We start from the raw sequence: 17,359 nt of genomic DNA, 5'->3' as shown, positions 1-17,359 counted from the left end.
AATGGTATTTTTAAAGAATTATTTGAAAGCTACACAGAGACTGCAGTGGATTATTTGAAGATTCAGAACAAATAAATAGTCAAAGATACCAAGAATTCAGAGGATTAAGTTCACTTGTATGCATACTGCCCTAAAGTCTCTCTCCTTATATTGGCTGAATATATCCTCTTTCACTTCATCACTTAAAATTTTACTCATTAAATTCATTTGTGGAAGCAAACCATTCCAATACATGGTGTAAGGAGTTAAACACCATTCAGTTGGTACAAGCTGCTTTCCTTGTAACACATAGCAAAGAAGGAAAAGAATTCTGATATAGTTATGAAAACATGGAGGAAAGAAGGTAATATTTATTGAATATCCATTGTTTTCTTTTTTTTTTTTTAAGATGTTATTTATTTATTCATGAGAGACACAGGGCGAGGGAGAAGCGGGCTCCTCTTAGAGAGCCTGATGTGGGACTCCATCCCAGAATTCTGGGATCACACCCTGAGCCAAAGGCAGACGCTCAACCGCTGAGCCACCCAGGTATCCCTAGTTTTCTTAATTCTTATAGAAACTTTAACAGGTAAGTCCCTAATAGTTTCATCTTCCCTCTTCACTCAGCTTATTAAAAAAATAAAAACTAAACTAAAAAGATTCAAGGAAACCAAGACAAAACCAAGCTGGTGTAAGTGTAAGATAAAAATTCTATGTTACTCTATGCCACTGGCTGTTATGTTAAAATTTAGAGCTAAACACAACACTGGATGATAAAGGTAAAGTATAAGAAAAATTATTGGGAGAATGTTAGCAACAGTAGCCAATTAAAACTTCAATGTGATCAGTAAAGGGGGTAAGCACTCCCTTTTCTTTATTCCTCTACGCTTTTCCATCTCCATTACGAACTTCTCTTCCTCTGTACCCTTCCTTTAAAATGTAGAAGTCTATCAGGAATATATCCTCTTCCAAAGCCTTCATTAAATACTGCAAAGCTGAACTCTATCTACATACAAATATCTCTCTAATCTATAGCTTCATGCCGTCTCCTGAGAATCAAGCTTATAAACTACCTAATTACAACAAGTATCTCACACTCAACTTGCCCCCAAAGTAAATTCACCTCTCCTCATCTTCTCTAGTGCTTGTATTCCCTTCCTATGTTGGTAGTAAAATCTATCTCTCAAGCTTGACAGTCTTCTCAGATTAATTCCTCCCTCTTACTAACTCTCTCCACTCATCCCACTGCCTACCCCTCAACAAATCATTTATTTTCTTACCAAGTTTACCTTCCTAAATACTGCAATACATTTCTTTCTATCTTCCACCCCTCCCCCATTTAGTTTTATACTTCATGGTCTCTTGCCTGAATTTAATTAGTAGTCTTCTATCTACTATCTCTCACACCATTCTAGCCTTTTTTATCCATCCTCCAAATTTTACTATCAGAATAGTTTAACTGAACTTAATTCCAACCGTCTGTATCATGATAATTCCAACCGTCTGTATCATTGATCTGCTTAAAATAATTCCAGTTTCCAACTGCAAACAACATAAAGCCCAGGCTCAAATTACATACAAACCAATTTTTTTCATCCCTAACTTCTTATGACACAGTAAATAAACCAATTATGGCACTAAATAAAGATGCATCCATACAACTGAATAGAAAGCCATTAAAAATATTCATTTAAAAAATTATTTCATAAAATGAAAAAAGTTGGTAAGAATTTATAGTGTAACAAACAAAAACCAGAAATAGACTTTTAGAAACAGAGAACAAACTGGTGTTTGCCAGAGGGGAGGAGGGTGGGAGCAATGGGTGAAATAGTGAAGGGGATAAGGAGATACACACTTCGAGCCATAAAATAAATAAGTCACCAGGATGAAAAGTATAGGAAATAAACTCAGTAATAATTTCATACAGTGACAAATGATAATTACATTGATCATGGTGAACATTTTGTAATGTATATAGTTGTCAAAGCATTATTTTGTACACCTGAAATTAATACTGTATGTCAACTATATCTCAATATGAAACAAAAATTAAAAGAACAAAGTATAGGTTAAAAAGCAGGTTAGAAGTAGGTAATTATCAGTGAATTTGCGGAATGAGGCAATCCAAAAATCTTCTCCTCCATAAAAGCAATGAAAACAAAACCCAAAACAGTAAAAAAACAAAACAACCCCACACTTTTAAAAACCTAGAAATTAACCAAAGGATTGTAACAATCAGGGACATTTGCTCAAGAAAAATAGATAAACCTTAATAAGAACAGTGAGCTTTGTGTCATTTCAAACTTACCCTATTCCCATCTTCTTCGTAGCCTTGAAAACCAACAGTCCACAATCACAGTTGAAAACCACTTATCAGTCATTGGAGAAGTCAGAACAGGAATGGAGCTCTTTCAAACCTTCATTTTAAGAGACTGATCATTATTTGATTTATCTAGCTTCTCCCTGGAAAATCCCACCTGCAAAGTTGTCTTTATTTGACTTAATTCAGAGCCCACACAAGGTAACAACCTCTTCCCTGGGAACATTTGTGGAAAAAAAAAATCAGTGGCAACTGTTTAATACCACAGCTGCCAAGGCAGTGATCACTGATGTAGCAAACAAGCTAACCAAAACCAAATAACAATTAAAAAAGAAAAAAAAAAAGTTGGAGGATGAGCTATCTACAGGGAACTTTGAAATAGTCTGACAAATTAATGGAAATACAGAAGGACATGTGCATGCATAGGGCTGCAAATATGTTCTGGAGAAACAAGAGGAAGACCTAAGTTTTCACCTCTGGCTGACCTTGAGACTCTACACAAGGACATGAAGACTAAAACAGAAGTGTAAACTGTCTGGTTTAATATTGATAGTATCTCCAATACATAAAGCCCCTTGGCAAAGATTAGGAAACTTACTGATCTAGCTTTTAAGAAACCTGTGTTCAATCATTAGCAGACCACAAACAAGAAAAGTCAGTGGTCATGAAGGAGGAAAAAACAAACTGCACATAGTTCAGTAAGTCATTAAAGAAACACACAATAGGGCACCTGAGTGGCTCAGTCAGTTGAGTGTCCAACTCTTGGTTTTTGTCTTGGGTCATGATCACAAGGTCATGAGATCAAGCCCTGCATCAGGCTCTGCTCAGCAGGGAGTCTACTTGAGATTCTTTCCTTCTGCTCCTCCCCCCCAACTCGTGTACACACTATCTCTTTAAAACAAACAAACCTTCAAAACACACACACAGCAACAATAACAAACACAAACAACAACAAACTCTGGAGAGGAGGGAGAAACTGGTTTCCCAAGTCACTATATTATTTAAAATGTCAAGTTACCAACAAAAATTGAAAGACACAGAAAAAGTATGTCCTATATACAAAGTATAGTCAACAGAAACTCTCCTTGAGGAAGTACAAAGATTAGATTTACTAAACAGATGGTACCAACTACTTAGGCATGATCATAAAGGAATCTGTATCTAAAGTACTAAAAGAGCAACCCAATACAAAATACGTTAAAAAAAAAAAAACAATTCACGGGCAGCCCCGGTGGCACAGCGGTTTAGCGCCGCATGCAGCCCAAGGTGTGATCCTGGAGTCCCAGGATTGAGTCCCACATCAGGGCCCCTGCATGGAGCCTGCTTCTCCCTCTGCCTGTGTCTCTGCCTCTCTCTCTCTGTGTGTCTCTATAAATAAATAAATAAAATATTTTAAAAAATTGTTTTCTTTAAAAAAAAAATTCACCACAAAATATCGTAAATCAATCAATATGATATGCCATATCAATAAGAGAAAGGATAAAAGCCGTATCATCATTTCAGAAATGCAGAAAAAGCACTTGATAAAGTGCAACATCCATTTATGGGGAAAAAAAAAGTCAACAAAGTAAGTTTAGAGAGAACGTAACGTAATAAAGGCCTTGTATGGAAAACCCACAGCAAACCTCAAACTCAATGGGGAAAAACAGAGCTTTTCCCCTAAGGTCAAGAAAAAGACAAGGATGTCCACTCTCACCACTTTCAACATAGTACTAGAATTCCCAGCCACAGCAATCAGACAACAAAAAGAAATAAAAGGCATCCAACTGGCAAGGAAGAGGTAAAATTTTCACTACTGGCAGAAAACATGATACTAAATACAGAAAACCTTAAAGACTCCACCAAAAAAACTACTGGAATTGATAAATGAGTTCAATAAGGTCACAGGATAGAAAATCAATATACAAAAAATCTATCACATTTCTATAAACTAATAGTGGAGCAGCACAAAGAAAAATTAAGAAAAACAATCGCACTTACACCTCACCAAGAATAAATCACCTAGAAATAAATGGAACCAAAGAGATGAAAAGTACACTAAAAACCATGAAACAATGAGGAAAGAAACTGAAGCTGACACAAAGAAATGGAAAGACATCCCATGCTCATGGATGAGAAGAATAAATATTGTTAAAATGTCTATACTCCTTAAAGCAGTCTACAGATTTAATGTATTCCCCATCAAAATACCAACAGCATTTTTCACAGAACTAGAACAATTAATCCTATAATTTGTATGGAACCACAAAAAAAAAAAAAACAAATAAACAAAAAAACTCTGAATGGCCAAATCAACTGAAAAAGAAAAATAAACCTGGAGGTAGGTATCACAATTCCAGACTTTGAGTTATATTACAAAGCTGTAGTGATCAAAACAGTATGGTATTAGAACAAGAAAAAGACACATAGTCAATGGAATAGAATAGAAAGCCCAAAAATAATCCACAATTGTATGGCCAATTAATCTTCAACAAAGAAAAAAGAATATGCAATAAGAAAAATCTTTCCAACAAACGGTGATGGGAAAACTGAACAGCTACATACAAAGAAATGAAACTAGACATTTTCTTACACCATACACAAAAATAAACTCAAAATGGATTAAACACCTAAATGTGAGACCACGTTTATGGAAAAATCCTTGATGAAAGCACAGGCAGCAATTTCTCTGACACTGGTCATAGCAACATCTTTCTAGATGTGTCTCCTGAGGCAAGTGAAAGTAAAGCAAAAATAAACTATTGGGACCACATCAAAATAAAAAGCTTTTGTACAGCAAAGGAAACAACCAACAAACCAAAAGACAACCTGCTAAATGGGAGAAGATATTCACAAATGACATTTTCAATAAATGGTTAGTATACAAAATATATAAAGAACCTACACAACTCAACACGGGGAAAAAAAAAAAAAAAAAAAACCCAACTGAAAACTGGACCGAAGACATGAATAGATATTTCTCCAAAGACATACAAATGGCCCTCAGATACATGAAAAGATGCTCAACATCATTCATCATCAGGAAAATACAAATCAAAACCCCCATGGATATCACCTCACACCTCTTTGAATGGCTAAAACAAAAACTTAAGAAATAATAAGTGTTTGGCAAGGATGTAGAGAAAAAGTACTTGTGTACTGTCGGTAGGAATGCAAATTGAGGCAGCACCTGTGGAAGACCATATGGAGGTTCCTAAAAAAATTTAAAAATGGACCTAGCCTATAATCTGAGAATCGCAAGACAAAGAATTTTGGAAAGCACCAAGAGAAGCAACACTTCACAAGAAGCCCCAATAAGAAAAAGATCGGATTTCTCATTAGAAAATATGGTGGCCAGAAGGCCCTGAGATGACACTGTACATGAACTCAAAGAAAAAAGCTAGGAACCAAGAATTCTATATCTAGCAAAGCTTAATTTTTTTTAAATTTTTTATTTATTTATGATAGTCACAGAGAGAGAGAGGCAGAGACACAGGCAGAGGGAGAAGCAGGCTCCATGCACCGGAAGCCCGACGTGGGATTCGATCCCGGGTCTCCAGGATCACGCCCTGGGCCAAGAGCAGGTGCCAAACCGCTGCGCCACCCAGGGATCCCTCTAGCAAAGCTTAATTAAAGAGAATTTAAGACATCTCCAAGTACACAAAAACTGAGAATTCATTACTAGCAGAACTGCCCTCTAAAAATTATTAAAGGAAGTCCATTAGGCTGAAATGAAAGGATTCTAGACTAACTCAACTCCATGGAGAAAAAAAAAATCTTGACATGTAAAATGAAAACACATTTATGGCATTCAGTTAAAGCAGTGCTAAGAGGAAAATTTACAGCTTTAAATGCCTAAATGAAAGTAAAGATCTCAAAATCAATAACTTAGTGTTCCACCTTAAGAAACTAGAAAACAAAAAATAAAAGCACATTAATTCTGAAGTATGCAGGGAAAAAAAATAGAAACAATGAAAATAAGAGTGAGGATAGTTGAAATAGAGAAGAAAAAAATAACACAAAAACATCAATGAAACCAAAACTGGTTCTTTAAAAAAAAAAAAAAATCAACAAATAGAAACTTTAGTCAGACTGTCTAAGATAAGAAGAGATAAGATTAAAATTACTAATCTGGATTGAAAAAAAGGACATTACTACCAATCTTACAGAAATAAATACCATAAGGCAATACTATGAGCAGCTGTATGCTAGCAAATAACATAACCTATAAGAAATGAACAAATTCCTAGAAAACATAAAATATCAATTCAAGAAGAAGAAAAAAACTGAGATCTTTAAGAAGTAAAAACACTGATTTAGTAATAAGGAAAACTGACCTTAAAGAAAAGCCCAGAAACAAATGGTTTCATAGTGAATCCTATCAAATCCTTCCAAAAAAGAACACTTCCAACACACTCTATGAAGTCAGTATTACCCTCATTCCAAAATCAAAGACATTACAAGAAAAATATCTCTTATTAATATAGACACAAAAATTCTGAATACCATAAAACTGACTATGGCTATATATAAAAAGTACTATATACCACGACCAAGTGAGATTTATCCTAGAATGCAAGATCAGTTCAACACAGGAAAATCAATCACTGCAATATACCACAGTAATATAGGTCAAAAACCACATAATTGTCTCAATAGACACAGATAAAGTGCTTGACAGGGTGCCTGGGTGGCTCAGTTGGTTAAGTGTCTGCCTTCAGCTCGAGTCATGATCTCAGGGTCCTGGGATAGAGCTCCACATCAGGCTCACTCTCTGCTCAGCAGGGAGTCTGCTTCTCCCTCTCCTGTACTCTCCTTCTCTCTCAAAATAAAAATAAAATCTTAAGAAAAAAAAGAAAAGAAAAGAAAAAGTGCCTGACAAAATCCAACATCCTTTCATGACAAAACACTCAAAAAGTTAGGAATAGAAAGTAATTTCCTCAATCTGATAAAAGCCATCTATGAAAAATCCAAAGTTAACTTCATACTGACTGGTAAAAGACTGAAAGCTTTACCCCTAAAATCATAAACGAGACAAGGATGTCCCCTTTTGCTTACTGTTACTCAACACTGTACTGGAAATAGTAATCAAAGAGCTTAAGCTTTCATGAAAAAGAAAGAAAAGTAAAAAAGAAGCATTATATCTCTATTCACAAATGATATGATCTTGTACATAAAAAATCCTAAGAAATCCACACACACGGGATCCCTGGGTGGCGCAGCGGTTTGGCGCCTGCCTTTGGCCCAGGGCGCGATCCTGGAGACCCGGGATCGAATCCCACGTCAGGCTCCCGGTGCATGGAGCCTGCTTCTCCCTCTGCCTGTGTCTCTCCCTCTCTCTCTCTGTGTGTGACTATCATAAATAAATTAAAAAATTAAAAAAAAAAAAGGAATCCACACACACAAAAATCTGTAAGAGCTAAGAAACAAATTCATCTAGGTTTCAGAATATAAAATGAATATACAAAATCAACTGTATTTTCTATACACTAGCAATGAATAATCCACAAGTGAAAATAAGAAAACAATTGTTTACCACAGCATGAAAAGAATAAAACATTTGGAGATGAAAAAAAATGTAAAATTTGTACACTAAAAAGTATGAAATATCACTGAGAGTCTAAAGACCTAGACAAACTGAAAGATACTCCTTGGTCACAGACAATAAGTATTATTGTTAAGACGGAAATACTCTCTCAAATATATCTAAAGATGCAATGAAATCTCATCAAAATACAAAGTAAGTGTCTTTTCACAGAACAAGCTGTTCCTAAAATTCATAGGAAAACACAAGGAACCCAGACTAATCAAAACAATCTTGAAAAAGAACATCAAAAGCTACAAACTTCCAGTTGTAAAATAAATCATGGGGATGCCATGTATAGCATGGTGACTACAGCTAATAATACTGTGTTGTATATTTGGAAGTTGCTGAAAGGGCAGAGTAGATGTTAAAAGCTCTCTCCGGAAGAAAAAAAATTGTAATCATGCGTATGGTGACAGGTGTTAACTGGACTTACTGTGATGATCATTTCACAACATACACAAATAATGAACCATTATGTTGTACACCTGAAACTAGTATGTGGATTATACCTTAATTTAAAAAGGAAAGTAGTAAGAGCAACATTAGAGAACAGATGCTTTCAAATTTCTAAACTTACTATAAAGTTACAGTAATTAAGACAGTGTCTTACTGGGATAACAAACAGAAATGAATGGAATAGACCTGTCTAGAAATAAACTCTTACATTAATGGTCAAACAATTTTCAACAAGAGTATTAAAACAACTCAATTGGGGGAAAATATGCTTTTCAACAAATGGGGCTAGGAACAACTATCCATGTGCACAAGAATGAGGTGGAACCACTATTCCATACCATACACAAAAATTAACTCAGAATGGACCAGAAGTCTAAATGTATAACTAAATTTAAAAACTCTTAAGAAGAAAACATGATCTTGAACTAGTCAGTTATCTTGTACTAATGACACCAAAAGCACAAGCAACAAAAGAAAAACTAAACTGGATTTCATCAAAACACAACTTTTTTGCTTCAAAAGATAATCTAGGGAAAATAAGACAGTTTACAGATAGGAGAAAATATCTGCAAATTAAACATTTCACAGGGAACTAGTATCCAGAATAAACAACTCTCAGAACTCAACTATAAAATAAAGTCTAACTCAATTTAAAAAGTAAAGGATTTGGGGGCACCTAGGTGACTCAGTTGGGTTAAGCGTCTGCTTTCAGCTCTAGTCATGATAGCAGGGTCCTGGGATTAAGCCCTGTCAGACTCCCTGCTCAACACGGAAGTCGGCTTCTCTCCTTCCTTCTGCAACTCCCTCCATTCGTGCACACACGTGCTCATGCTCACTCATTCTAATAAAATCTTTAGAAAAAAAAGGGAAAGAATTTGAACAGACTTTTCTCCAAACAAGATACACAAATGGCCAATAAACACCTGAGAAGATGCTCAACATCATTAGTCATCATGGAGAAGTAAATCAAAACCAAATGAATGCCTTAAACTAATGAGTAAGGAAAATAATGCTTCAACGTCATGCCCAAGTCCTCACTGTTAATACTACACAAATTTTTGAGGTCAACTTTTTCCCTAAGGTGACTTGCCTACTTTGCAAGAGGCCTGGGAGTCACCATCTGCCTGTCTTCCCCTAACACTGAAAGAGTAGACTGGTATAGAGGTAATAAGTGAGACTGGAAATGCTTGTTTCCCATAAATAGAAAATAGGACTAGCCTCCAGGTGAAAAACAAAAACAAAGAAATCACAATCAGATATCATTTCTCATCCACCACAATGGCTATAGTCAGCCATAATAAAAAGCATGACAAGCATGTAGGAAATTTTCATTTTTACATTGGAGGTAGAATATAAATGATGCAGCTGCTTTGGAAATGGTTTGGCAGTTCCTCAAAAAGTTAAATATAGAATTACTGTATGACCCAGAAGTTTAATTCCTGGAACAGTGTATACCCAAAAATCAAAACATAACCACACAAATGTTTGTACATTATTCCTAATAGTCAAAAAGTGGAAACAACCCAATGTTCACCAATTGATGAATGGATAAATAAAATGTGGTACATCCATACAACTGAATATTATTCAGCCATAAAAAGGAATCAAGTATTATTAAATGCTAAGACCCTGAAAACATGTTAAGTAACAAAAAAGCCTAAACACAAAAGAGCACATATTTTATGATTCCATTTATATGAAACATCTAGAATAGTCAAATTCATAAAAATGGAAAGTGGATTAATGGTTGCCAGGAGCAGAGAGTAAGGGGAAATGGGGAAAGAAAGCTAAAGGATGCAGATTTCTGTTTCTTCCTTATTTTGCTGATCTATTCCTTTAAGCTAATCTAATAATCAACCCCATGACATCCCAATTTGAGATCTGCCCAACCTTAACTGGCAAACTGAATCTGAGAACTGGAACTTCTAGACTAGTCTGAAAAAGAATCTGAGAAAGAAAAGAGAAATCAGACTGGGGAAAAAAGTACTTTTTTTTCGAAGTCTAGAAACTAAAAACTTTTATATCACTAACCACTGATGTTTACTGTGAACAAATGCATTACCCTTCACTTTTACAGGGTCAAAAACTAGCTAGCTATTAGTATACCACTATTATTATAAAATAATCTGGTTTTTTTTTTTAAGATTTTATTTATTCCTTTCCAACTAGGGCCTGGCAGAATGGATCCCGCAAAGAAGGATGGCAAGAAGAAGAAGGGCCATTCTGCCATCAACGAGGTAGTGACCAGAGAATACACCATCAACATTCACAAACGTATCCATGGAGTGGGTTTCAAGAAGCGTGCCCCTCAGGCACTCAAAGAGATCTGGAAATTTGCCATGAAGGAGAATAGAACTCCAAATGTGCACATTGACACCAGGCTCAACAAAGCTGTCTGGACCAAAGGAATAAGGAATGTTCCATACCGTATCCATGTGCGGTTGTCCAGAAAACATAACGAGTATGAAGAGTCACCAAACAAGCTCTACACACTGGTTACCTACGTATCTGTCACCATTTTCAAAAATCTACAGACTGTTAATGTGGATGAGAACTAATCGCTGATTGTCAAATAAAGGTATAAAACTGCAAAAAAAAAAAAGATTTTATTTATTTATTCATGAGAGACACAGAGAGAGAGAGGCAGAGACACAGGCAGAAGGAGCAGCAGGCTCCATGCAGGGAGCCTGACGTGGGACTCGATCCCAGGTCTCCAGGATCATGCCCTGGGCTGAAGGCAGTGCTAAACTGCTGGGCCACCGGGGCTGCCCATAAAATAATGTTTTTTTAATTGAGTGGTCAGACATTAGAAGAATAATCAAAATACACTGCTACTACTATTCTGGATCCAGTTCTACACCTCTAAAATAGAAAATAATTTCTCAATTCATGTCCCTACACTCAAAGTCTTTTGGATATTGAATATAAACATATGCACATTTGGAAAGTATATCACAATGAATAAGGGAAAATACTATTACAAATTCCTACAATCTTTCTTTTTTATATTCCTATTTCATATTTAACATGATTCTTTTACTGTACCATCAACTCCTTTACTTTTTGTAGTTGCCTAAAATCTAGCAAAGCACTATATATTTATTTAAATGGTTGCTCAGACCCAGTATTTTCAGAAGAGTTTTAAAGAAAAAAACTGCATCACACACAAATGTATATTTTCCTTAAAAACATTTTACAATAAATGGCATGTTTATAAGCAGCAGTTTATTTTAACAACCAACTTGCCTCTAGAAGGCTCTAAAGTCAATTAATGGGAAAGGAAGGGTGACTGGAAGTCTTGAACCTATGATTTAAAAGGATTCAGACAATGAGGACAAATTTTTGGTACCGTAAATGTACCTTTTACTAGCTATTTTACTTCAGTTTTGGGTGGGAAGGGAACGAGTAATGTTGCTAGATGACACAATTTAAGGATTTCCTTGTGTTTATTTGACATAAAATACCAACAATGAATTTTGTTTCCTTTCATTCAATTCTTATTTGCCCAAAATGTAACTTTTAAATAATTTTCTTATTTATCCTCTTTTAGCAGGTTAGAAACTGAGAATAAAAAAGTACAGAACCTAAACTACCATGAAGATCATCCAGCCATTTGCAACAACATAGATATCACTAGAAATTACAATGCTAAGCAAAGTCAAATACCATTATGATTTGACTCATATATGGAATTTAAGAAAAAAAACAAATGAACAAAGGAAAAAAAAAAGAGACAAACCAACCAAAAAATAGACTTTCAACTATATAGAACTGTTGCCAGAGGAGAGGTGCGTGGGGGGGATGGGTCAAACAGCTGGAGATCAAAGAATGCGCTTCTCAGGATGAGAACCAGGTGATGTATGAAACTGATGAATTATATTATACACCTGAAATTAACATAACACTCTGTTAAGTGGAATTAAATTTTTTTAAAATTAAGTCAGGTAACATATGTAAAATGCTTGGTCCAGGACCTGCCACATATAAATGGACAAAAATATTACCTATTATCAATATATGACAACTGCTTCTATAAAAATGTTCACTCCTTAAAAACTTCTCCTATAGATAGTGAAGAGTGGCTGTGTAGCTCAGTTGCTTAAGCATCTGCCTTCAGCTCAAGTCATGATCCCAGGGTCCTGGAATCAAGCCCCATGTCAGGCTCCCTACTTTTCCCTCTTCTCCCCGGTAATGCTCTGTTACTCTCTCTCAAATAAATAAATAAAATCTTTTAAAAAAGATAGTGAAGAGATAGAATCATATCTGAAATGTATTTGGTGTTCATGCGAAAAAGTCAACCTATTACTAGAATCCTAACACTTCTTGAGACTCATACTCAACTGTAGTAATATACCTAAAATCCAAAATCAATCTCCAAATAATGGATATTTACATTGGTTCATACTTTTTGAATCTCACTATACTGAACTGTAGTAATAGATCTAAAATCCAAAGTCAATCTCCAAATAATGGATATTTTAGGTTGGTTCAAATTCTTCACTATTCTAAACATCGCAGTGTTCCTACACACTTAACCACTTACTTCCTGAGAATACTAAGAAATGAAAATACTAGCTTCAAAGTATATGCACATGTTTATTTTAAGTAGGCTCCACACTCAACATGGGGCTTGAATTCACAACCCCAAGATAAAGAAATGCATGCTTAACCAAGTGAGCTAGCCAGGTGCTTCACATATATACACTTTAAATATTGATACTTAACAGTCAAAATACCATCAAATTTACATTCCACCACCAATATTATGAGAGGGTCTTTAAAAAAACAAAAACAAAAAGTTTATTTAAACAGGATGCTTGGGGCAGCCCAGGTGGCTCAGCAGTTTAGTGCCGCCTTGGGCCCAGGGCGTGATCCTGGGGATGCGGGATCAAGTCCCACATCAGGCTCCCTGCATGGAGCCTGCTTTTCCCTCTGCCTGTGTCTCTGCCCCTCTTGCCTGTGTCTCTGCCCCTCTCTCTCTCTCTCTCTGTCTCTCTCTCTCTCTTCTTTCTGTGTCTCTCATCAATAAATAAATAAAATCTTTAAAAAAAATAAAATAAAATAAACAGGATGCTTGGGGTGTCTGAGTGGTTCAGTCAGTTAAGCATCTGACTCTTGATTTCACCTCAGGTCATGATCTCCGGGTCATGAGATCACGCCCTCACGAGATTCAAGCAGCAGAGTCTCCTTGAAATTCTCTCCCTCTCCTTTCACCCCTCCATCTGCTCATGCACACACACATGCTTCCTCTCTCTAAAATGAATAAAATCTTTTTAAACAATCAGAGTCTTGACTTGAAGGGGAAACTATCTAGGATTCATTTCTTTTAGAGTAATTTATGCCTGATAAAGACAGATTGACCTACATGTAACAGCTTCATACAAAGTTATAAAATTTTGTTTTACAATGATAAATTAAAAAACATCTCCAATTGAACAAAGTATATAAGGATTTTCATGTTCCATTTTTGTTAAACACTGAGAGCAAAATAACTTAATGGAATATAAAGAGCTGAATGAGCATGCCACTAAGGGAGAAAGAAGGTATCTTTACAGAACCAGTGTATTTCCCCATTCCATCTCCATTTGATGTCAATCAAAACATACCATTGGCCATTTAACTATAAAAAATACAGTATGCTTGTGCACATTCAGTTACTTCATATACAATTAAGTAATGGGGAGCGAGAAAATGAAAAATCAAGAAAACTATACTGCAGCAGTCAAGATGTGGTGGAACCAAATTGCAGTTTTCTCATTGAGAATGTCTTGGTCTGGAGAAAGAGCTCTAGAGTAAAGTAGTAAGTTTTCCTTTTAGTAGACTCCTCCTTTCTGTTGCTGGAATATATCAACTGTATTTTCATCCTCCATTTCCAACTGTGCAAGTATGTCTGTTTCACTGATTGGCTGCCATCAAATCAGTATCTGATTTGCCTCATTGACAAATCCTGCCATTCACAATAGGTTTTCCATTAGTTTAATAAGAGGTGTATGCCTCTTAATCTTAAACTGTACCACAGAACCATCTTGCCCAATCACCTACTAATAAATAATGATCCTTGTTCTCAGTCTTGACTCCTTCCTTGGGCTTTTCATCAGCAACAGTGAGCACCAGAGTCTCCTGAGCTGCCACTTCACCAGAGTGGTACAGGGCCCTCACTGAACCAGTACACAAGCAGCCCCAGGAGCAGCAGAAGCCAGCAGAGGTGCAGAAGGGAAAGGGCATGCCAAGAGGGTCTATTTTTAATATGTCTTAACAACATACGTTGATTTTTTTCCAAATTTAATATTTAATAGCCCTAAATTAAATATTTAATATTTAATTAAGGAATTAATTCTCTTAAATTCGTTGCATATGTCTCATAGCTTGGTGTTTATCTTTTAACTCTGTTACTATTAGTAATACAAAATACTTTATATAGGCAAAAATATCAAGCATTTCTGTGATGATTTTTAACTTTGGTGCAAGTTTTGAGAGTGGTCTTCCCTATCCCAATATATAAAATATATTTCTTTCCCATTTTATCCTGAAGAATTAGAACTATTTTGAACTTATTTTGTTATAAAACATAAAGTAGTTATCTATATACCGCTTTTTATACAGAAGAGCATTCTTTTCTCTTGATCTTTATCTAAACCACCACTTAATGAGGTGGTCACATGAGCTCCGGTAGCAAACAGAAGTCCCCCTTTAAAACTTAACATCCTTTTTAAATGTAACTGTCCTTGACTGTAAAAAAGATGTGCAAGTCTTTCTTAAATAAAAAGAGCCTAAGTAAATAAATGGAGGCTCCTTGCAATAGGAAGAATAGATATCCTACTGATGTCAACCTCCTCCAAATTAAACCTACAGATCCAAGTCCATCAAATAAAAGATCCTAACAAATATTACTTAGGGATTTAACAAGCTGATTTGGAAATTCATATGTAAGAGAAAAAGGCTAAGACACTAAGACATCTGTACTAGTCTCCTGTGGCTGCTGCAACAAATTAGGGCCACAAATTTGCTGTTCTGTGCCATAGTTACTCATCTTCTCTATCTATAGATCAGTGTAACAGCTAACATGTTTTTGGGCTATCAAGCAAGTTTTCTAAAAATTAGATGTTATATAAGAATTACTAAGATTTCTTTCAATGAGGGGAGATTCTCTGATAATTTCTACCATAATGCTATAAACATTTTTCAATTAATGTCCTGTTTTTTGTTTTTCTTTTTTACATAGTACAGATTTCAGGTTCTGAATCAACTTTTCTTCACAGGTACTAAACAACCCAAAGTCTCTTTCTGATCAGGATACGGACTTTAAATGTTTTTTCTACCCATTGTCAATTAAAAGGAAATTGCTCACAAAAAATGCAACTCTGTTCTCCTCATATCTAACATATTCATTTTTGAACTACATGATATTTACAGAGTACCCAGAATATGCCAGGCACTATGCTGATTCTAGGGACATGAAGATGAAAGACACACCTCTGCCCTCAGGAAGATAAGATACAGTCATGCAAATAAATACATTGTAATAAAATAACCAAGTTACTAGAAGTAAATAGCACAATATAGGGAAAGCTCCTATGCCCATCTGATGGGGTAGGCTTCACCAAAGCTATGATTTTGCCCTAAGCAAAGAGCAGAAGCTTTCAGGTATAAGAGTGATATGAAGACAGCATGGCACTGTGAATATCATTAGCAAAAGTACAGGCATCACAGAAAGTGATTTCTGATTAATACTGCTGAAATGTAAAGTATCAGAGAGGATAACAAGAAGTTAAAGAACAATGTGGCAAAGATACATTTATGTTGTGACACTTAGATTTTGAGAGGTCTCTGGGATACCCTTACATCCAATTATCTTTCTCTATCACATTGTCAAAAATGAAAGTTCCAGGTTTTAGTAACCTGAAGGATGATGATGTCATTTAATACAAAGAAAGAAAAAAAAGGAAAAAAATCATTTAGATTGTTAAGATATTTGAAATGAGAAACAGATCTAACAAACATACTTATCCCTATTTCCTATTTTCCCCAAGGTCTCTATCACACAGATCCTTCTAGAAGATGTTAGTTAATATATGAACACACATGTATATAGATAAACCATGACTGAATTTAGAAAAAAGAAAAAAATGTTTTTTTAGAAAAAATGTTTTCTTTTTCAAGACACTGAAAACGTAACCCAAGATGTTTCTCTTTTCACGTTAACTGCTAGGAAATCTAAGAACTAAATTCAATGCCTTAGAGCTTTAATCAGCTCATCTCTAGAACCTGATGTTTCCTTTAAGTAGTATTCAGTTTTCTGTTTTACCACTAATTGTTCTATTGCACATTTTATGCAGTCCTATAAGCTATATAAAATCATTCAGATGCAATAAAATCTTTAATAAAAAAATTAATGCAGAGATTGCTTACAGTATTTGAACAGCTTATTTTAGTAAGCAAATAAATCAGTAACATTTATGGAAATAATCTCAATCACTTCAAAATACACAAAGATAAAGTATTTCAACTAAGTCAAATTAATTTTTCAAATCAGTATGTCTCAAATATAAAGAGCAGATACAAATTAAGAACATAAAAGTCTAATTTCATGTATATAGAATTACTAATTTTGCCTAGCAAATTCTTAAAAACATATTCAAGTATAAAATCAACTTATCTTTATAAGCAAATTATAATTCACAATGATTCCTACACTTCCAAATTTTCATTCATATCAGTTCAAATTTAATCTATATCATTTTTAAGTTTTTATTTATTTATTTATTTTTAAGATTTTATTTATCCATGACGGACAAAGAGAGAAAGAGGGAGAGAGAGAGGCAGAAACACAGGGAGAGGGAGAAGCAGGTTCCATGCAAGGAGCCCAATGTGGGACTTGAATCTGGGTCTCTAGGATCAGGCCCTGGGCTGAAGGTGGCGCTAAACCACTGAGCCACCTGGGCTGCCCTTAAGTTTTATAATTTTTTTAAATAATTTTTAAGATTTTATTTATTCATGAGAGACGCAGAGACAGAGAGAGGCAGAGACACAGGGAGAGG

General features: G+C 35.2%; 1 protein-coding gene, 1 non-coding gene and 1 pseudogene across 8 annotated transcripts in view; 1 reads left to right on the top strand and 2 right to left on the bottom strand.

The window, feature by feature from the left end:
• RALGAPA1 (Ral GTPase activating protein catalytic subunit alpha 1) overlaps window positions 1–17,359 on the bottom strand; it is a 249,558-nt gene that overhangs the window by 216,960 nt on the left and 15,239 nt on the right. The window lies entirely within an intron of this gene.
• On the top strand, window positions 9,302–9,448 carry LOC129499578 (U12 minor spliceosomal RNA). The gene has a single exon (XR_008662403.1). It is a non-coding gene; the product is annotated as a U12 minor spliceosomal RNA (small nuclear RNA).
• On the bottom strand, window positions 14,135–14,546 carry LOC129499358 (small ubiquitin-related modifier 2-like; annotated as a pseudogene).

Source organism: Nyctereutes procyonoides, unplaced genomic scaffold (assembly GCF_905146905.1).
Source record: "Nyctereutes procyonoides isolate TBG_1078 unplaced genomic scaffold, NYPRO_anot_genome, whole genome shotgun sequence".
Taxonomy (NCBI): Eukaryota; Metazoa; Chordata; class Mammalia; order Carnivora; family Canidae; genus Nyctereutes; species Nyctereutes procyonoides.
This window is presented reverse-complemented; position numbering and strand designations above follow the sequence as displayed.